Genomic DNA, 7306 nt, shown 5'->3' on the forward strand with positions numbered 1-7306 from the left:
GCCTCATGGTCGTGAGAGGGACCGGACTGGGAGCCATGGCCTGCCACTGGGAGTGAGCATAAGGGCGGGTGGGGGAGGTGGAGTGGGGGTCGGGGGCTCAGGGACAGAGGCACCAGGAGCCAGGAGGCCTCTGAGAGAAGCGCCAGGGCCCACCGCCCAGGTTGTTTCCAGCCGGGCACGGGAGAACTTTGAGGGCGGGCTTCTTTGGGCAGCTGGAGCAGCAGGAAGCTGGGCCACTGGGCCAGTTCTCAAGGGCAGAGTGAGGCCGTGTTCCCTGGAGTAGGTCAGTGCACCTCAGTCCTAGCGCAACACCAGGCTCCCCAGACTTGGGTCTTACCACTTCAGACTGCCGTCTTGAGGACTGTACTGTTGTGATGTGTCCCTTCTCATCAATGTGAGATCCCAACCGTGTGTGTGTGTGTGTGTGTGTGTGTGTGTGTGGTTTTATCTCTGTGTGTGTATGTGTATGTGTCTGTGTCTGTGTAAGTCTGTATGTGTCTATGTATGGTATGTGTGTCTGTGTTTCTATGTGTGTGTCTGTGTGTATCTATGTGTGTATCTGTGTCTGTGTGAGTCTGTATGTGTCTGTGTGTGTCTGTGTGTGTGCATGTGTTTGTGTCTGTGTGAGTCTGTATGTGTCTATGTGTGTGCATGTGTTTGTGTCTGTGTGTTTGTGTCTATGTGTGTCTGTATCTGTGTGTCTGTATGTGTCAATGTGTGTTGTATATCTCTGTGTGTGTCTATGTGTCTCTGTGTGTGTCTCTCTATGTGTGCACACACGTGTATTGTTTTTTCAAGACAATCTTACTGTGTAGTTCAGGCTGACCTTGAATCTCTGATCCTCCTGCCTATACCTCCCAAGTGCTGGTACAGGGCCTATACCATAGGCAGTTTTACAAAGTGCTGGGGACCAAGCCCAGGGCCTTAGATATGCCGGGCAAGTACCAAGAGCCTCAACCACAGCACCAAATGCACCCTTTTCATTTTTCTCAGGTATGATTTTCTTCAGAACTACTTAATGAAGGAGGTTCTTTTTTTTTTTTTTTTTTTAGTCTTTTTTTAACGTGTGTGTGACAGCCTGGGTGTGGAGGTCAGAGGACAACTGCAGGAATCAGCGCTCTTCCTCCACCTTGTGGGAACTTAGGTGGTCTGCCGTGGCCAGCAGCACAGTTACCTGCTGAGCCACCTGAGGGGCTCCCTTCCCCGTTTTTAGTATACCCCGGCCCTGCACCACATCATCCCATCAACTCAGAGCCATTTTCATCATCCCAAAAGAAACTCCGCATCTACAGAGAGACCTATCAGTCTCTAGCCCAGCCTCTGGCAGCCAGGGACTACCCTCCTTTCCCCCTTCCCTCCCACCCTGGGTATTTCATGCAAATGGAGTAGAGCCTTGTGACAAAGCTCACTAGTCAGAGCACAGATCCCTCTGTCCCTTTCATAGAGAATGGAAGCCCGTTGTTGAAAGGAGATGTGGTCCTCCCCATACATCCAGGGATGGTCCCCCCCCCCCGGTGTTTCAGCTGTGGGGAGCAGTGCTGCTCAGGACATCCATATCCAGCAGTTTATGTGAATGTGTCTTTTCATCTTTTCAGTTTTTCATCAATTTAAAATACTTAGCACATGGACAAGGAGTTCTAGGCTAGCCTGCACTACATACTACAAGTTAATTTTTGTTTTTTAAATTTGTGAATAAAATATCACACTTTTCACTAGAAACAAGCCCATCCTTCCCTGATTTCATCCTCGCTAGGCCCCAGGGACTTCACCCTCATGGTCCCCTGCATCTTTGTCCTGGTGAGGAGAGCTGCATGCCTGAACTGGGCTGTTTCCAGAGCCTTCAAGGTTCTTTGTAGCTAGGGCCAAGTCTTGCAGTGCATGGGTGGGGAGGAGGCAACAGCCAGAAAACCTCCAAGCCAGCAGCTGGTGAGCCACGCACACATGACGGTGGTAAACCTTGTCCCCGTCCCACGAGGCCCTTCCCACATCTGGTGCTCCACGCAAGAGTCACCCACGGGCTGGAGAGATGGCTCAGAGGTCTTAACTGGTTGTTAAGCACTAGTTGTTCTTCCAAAGATCCTGAGTTCAATTCCCAGCAGCCACACGGTAGCTCACAACCATCTATAGTGATATATGGTACCCTCTTCTGGCCTGCAGGCAGAACACTGTATATATAGTAAATAAATAAATCTTAAAAGAAAAAAAGAGTCACCCTCAGCAATTCTACCACCAGCCATACATGGCTACCAAGAACTTGAATGGTGGCTGAGGCCATTTCTTGTTGAAATGGTGTTACTTTTGATGAACTGGATTGAAAGTTTAAGGCAAAGCTAGGAGGAAGTGTTAAAAGAGCTGGAAGTAGCTTGGTGGTCACACACACACAAACACACACACACACACACACACACACACACACATGCACACACACACAGATGCTTGAATGCACGAGCCCTGAGTTCTGTCCCCAGCAAAGCATTTAAAAACAATTAAGTTAAAATTTAAAATAATTTAAATGGTATTTCATTAAAATGAAATTCATGGTGTGGTGGCTTACACATATAAGCCCAGGACTCAAAGAGGCAGAGGCAGGTGGATCTCTGTGTATTCAAGGTCAGCCTGGTCTGCAAATCGAGTCGAGGACAGCCAAGACTACACAGAGAAACCCTGTCTCAAAACAAACAAAAAAAAAAAAAGAAGAAGAAAATTCATTATTATAATATATTGCACTCACTTATAATTAATTTTAAATTATTTTATTGTTAACTTGTTGTGCTGGCTAGTTTTATGCGAACCTGACATGTTAGCGTCATTTGGAAAGAGGGAACCTCCGCCGAGAAAATGTTCCCGCTGGGTTGGCCTGTGGGAAGAGCCTGTGATGAATTTTCTTGCTTGATGATTGGTGTGGGAGACCCAGCTCACCTGGGTGGTGTGACCGTGGGTGGGTGATCTTAGATGGTATAAGAAGACTGAGCAAGCCGAGAGGAGCAAGCCGGTGAGCAGCACCCCCATGGCCTCTGCGTCAGCTCCTGCTCCTGCCCCGGGATCCTGTCTCGACTTCCCTCAGTGATGGACTGTGATCTGAGAGTATAAACTGAAACAAACCCTTTCCTCCCAGAGGTGCCTCCTGTCATAATAGAAACCTTAACCAAGACACTTATTTATTTACTTTCTGTTTTTGTTTGTTTGTTTTTCCATTGTTTATTTTTTTAAATATGTGTAGGGGGTGCTTGCCATGGTGCACGTATGGAGTCAGTGGACAATTTGGTGACCTCTGTTCTCACCTTCCACTTTGCCTGGTCTGTGTCCAGACTCAGGCTCCAAGCACCGAACTGATTTAGTCAGACTTGCAGGGTTCAGTGGTAAGCACCTACCTTTACCGATGAGCCCAGCTGGCTTATGGCTCTGGTTTGGTTTGGTTTTGAGGCAGGGACTGACCAGGAACCCTGGTTGTCCTGGAACTTGTTATGTAGACCAGGCTGGCCCTAAAACTCTCAGAGCTCTGCATGCCTCTGCTTCTGGAGTGCTGGGATTAAAGATGTGGTTCACTGTGCCTACCACTTCAGGATTTGGCATTTTCAATTAATTTTATTATTTATTTGTTTGTTTGAGATATGGTCTTTGTACATAACTAGTTGCTTGTTTTTGTTTCAGTAAGTAGATGAGGTTAGCCTTAGACTCACAATCCTCCTGCCTCAGACTCTCAAATGATAATATTATAGGCATGTGCCACTGTGCCTGACAATCTTTCATTTAAAAACTTTTTAATTAGGTGGAAGCAGGAGGATTATGAATTTAAAGTAAATTTCAACTACATAGTGAACTTGAGCTAGGGGAGACCTTGTCTCAAAATAAATAAATAAATAAATAAATAAATAAATAAATAAATAAATAAATGAATGAATGAATGAATGAATGAATGAATAAATAAATAAATAAATAAATAGAGCCGGGTGTGGTTGTACATGCTTGTAATTCCAGCACTTGGGAGGCAGAGGCAGACAGATCTCTGAATTCAAGGCTAGTCTGGTCTATATAAAGGGTTTCAGCACAGCCAGGGACCCTACCTCAAAGAGCACGCTGAGAGAGAGAGAGCCACCAATAAATAAATAGAAATAAAAAATAAAGTTCACTCATTTCTTTTCTCTCTCCCTGTTTATTTTTGGTTTTATTTCCTACCATGTGACCAGCTGGCTCATGCTCCTGTGGCCACGCCTCCTTCACTTCAATGGGCAACCCCCCCAACCATGAGTCAGAATAAACCCTTTCCTCCTTAGGATCTGTTTTCATTAAGCACAGCAACAGGAAAAGTAACGGGCATGGTTGTGTAGACCGGTTGTGCGTTTTCTAGAATGTGAGCCCCATGAGGGTGGGGTCTTCTCTGCCTTGTTCACAGATGTATGCCCAGAGCTCGTATAATGCCTGGGAATATAGTGTTGAGCTAAAGAGTAGATGCTCAGTAAATATTTATTAAATATATCTCATTACAACTAACCATGTTTTAACGGGTTTCTGTGGTGTGTGTGGTGTGTGTGTGTGTGTGTGTGTGTGTGTGTGTGTGTGTGTGTGTTTGTGTGTGTGTGTTAATGAGGTCCAATCCAATGCTCTATGGTTTGAATGTTTTCTTCAAAGTCTGGAAACCACCTGCAGTGCTCAGTGTCGGCCTCATCAAGAACTTCTTGCCCTCATCTCAAGAGCGGATTAGTTGCCCAGAGAGAATTTGCTGGGAAAGGGAGCGTGCCTGTCCCCTGCCCTTCTGTCTTCCCCCATGGATGGTTTTGTAAGAAGGCTTCTTGGCTAGATGCTGGACTTTCCAGCCTCTAGGTTCATGACCGCAACTGCTTTCTGGTTGTTGTAAATTGCCCATTCCCGTCTGTTTTGGTAGCCGTGGGTACAGATGAAGACGCCATGCTTGGCTTGGCTCTGCTGCATGCTTCATTCTTGGACTGGGTTCTCAGACACCTCTGAATATAGTTATAGTTCCATTATAGTTCTGTTATAGTTCCATTCTGCAGAGAAGAAAGGAGAAAAGGAGAGGGCTTCAGTGAGGATCAGAGTCCCTCAGAGCTGGCATCTAAACCAAACTGCCTGGCATGAACGGGCAGCTGCCTGTGGGGGTGGGACCCCTGTGCTGAGGTCTTAGGCATTGTCCCCGTGTCCATGCCAATGACCAGAGAGAAGACTATGAGCTCTCCTCTGTGGCTTTGTGCTTCTACAGCTGAGGGATGCCTGCGTGGTGGCTGGAGCGGGGCTCAGAGCTCAGCTCTAAGTGATGGAGGTTTTGAATCTCAAAGCCTCCAGTGCAGTACTTCCTCCAGCAAGACAGCATGACCTAAATCTCCTCAACTGATGTCACTAGCTGGAGAACCAAGTGTTCCGAAGCCTAAGGGACTTTTCTCATTCAAACTACCATGAAGAGTCTCACCAGGCCTCGCTGGCCTGGAACTTGTTATGTAAATCAAGTCCTTGAACGTAACAGAGGTCCACTTGCCTCTGTCTCTAAGTGCTGTTAAAGGCATGCTCTGTTTTGGGTTTTTATTCTTTCTTTCTTTTCTTTTTTTAACACCTGTGATGATGTCCTAGCAGTAAGGTAGCCTGTTGACTCAACATAACTGCCCGAACCTTGGCGTTAGAATAGAATCTACCACCTTCATTTCTGGCTCTGTGATCGTTTTTGTACACCGTTCACTCAGTATCAACAGGCCCATAAAACTGGTCTCGGGAAGGTACCTCGTAGACAAAGAATGAGAGTTGCTTCCTTGATCAGACTGAAGGACCCGGGAGTTGGTCCTTACCTGCTAGACCTAAGCTCATTCTTTTGGGTCCTGGGTTGCATGGTTTGGGAACTTTAGAACTTAAGGGCCTCCACTGACACAGAAAGAGCTTAAAAAAAAAAAAAATAGTCGGGTGAACACACCAGGTTAGCTTTTCTTTGCCTCGGTAAGAAGGATGCTGGATCAGCCAATCCTAGAGCAGTCTTGGCTCTAACTCACCCTCCTTTGCATGTGCTCCTGGCTGTGAATGCAGGCGGCAAGAATAAGGGTGCGCCTATTCCCAGACGCCCGCTCCGTTTACACGACTGAAGAAGTGTTTTCTGAGTGGAGTCCGTAAGTTGTGACAACATTTCTGCAGTGTGGCCCTTGTCGTCTGAAAGAGAACTGGGGTGTGCCTGGCCCTTGAGTAACATCATCATCACCATCACCACCATCATCATCATCATTGTGTGTGGTGGAGTGAGCACGTGGACAGCTCAGCTCTCTCCTTCCACCATGTTCCGGGATTTACAGAAGGCGTGTTGTCAGTCCCATTAGACGTGCGCTCGTGGAGAACAGGACAATTTGGCCTTGCTTTCACTCCGAGTGTCCAGCTCTGATCTGGACAGAGAAGAACTTGGGGCAGCAGAACCAGAAGGTGGCAGCGCAGGTACTGTGTCCTTTCGCGTTGGTGCAATCCCCTTTTTCATCAGAGGAGGGCGCTCGACCTCCATTCGCTAACGCTTTCTGCAATCCTTCCCTAAGAATTCGCAGTCGGGGAAATTTTTTTCGGATCCACCCACGTTGTTCCTGGATCGGAGTCCCTTGCCCAAATGGCTGAGAATCTCTTGTTTGAGCAAACACTTCAGGCAGTCTTGCCGGGATCTCACCTGCTTTCTCCGCTCTCCAGGTACTTTTAGGAGACAATCTGGTTCCCACAAGTAAAAACCCAAGGACATCTGTGATACAAATTGCCAATCAAAGTGAGCAAAAAGGTGAAACGCGGGCTGGGAACTCGAGCTGGAGAGTGCTTGCTACTCAAGCGTGATGGCCGCTGCAGGGGTCCTTAGCACTCAGGCAAACCTGGGTGTGGCTTTGCGAGCTGCAGGAAGGATCCAGGGGCACACTGGGCCAGGTCAGCTCAGAAAATAACAATTTAGTATCATCCGGTAGTGGGTCTAGCTGTGGCTAGCAGAAAGCTCTGGCGTGGCGGTATTCCAAATACGGACTAATTCCTTCCAGAAGTAGCACTGGGGCCTCCGTGATGTCACCATCACCCTTTTACCCTGCTGTCTTCAAGAGATGGCCAGGCTAGATCCCACGAGACCTGTGAGACTGCCACTTGCCCGCCGAGGGTCTGAGCTCACTCAATTGCGTTTTCCTCCACTCTGCTAATATGCATATATTAAGCCTAAACCCGGTGCAGAGGTAGATTGCAATCCCAGCTACCCAGGAGCCTGAGGCATTGCAGATTGGAGGCAAAAGTTGGGGCACTTTCCAAGGCAGCCCGTTGTCTCAAAAAGCAGTGGGGCAAAAATGAGTGGGGACGGAGCTCT

This window comes from Psammomys obesus, unplaced genomic scaffold (genome assembly GCF_907164565.1).
Source record: "Psammomys obesus unplaced genomic scaffold, mPsaObe1.curated_primary_1811, whole genome shotgun sequence".
Classification (NCBI taxonomy): Eukaryota; Metazoa; Chordata; class Mammalia; order Rodentia; family Muridae; genus Psammomys; species Psammomys obesus.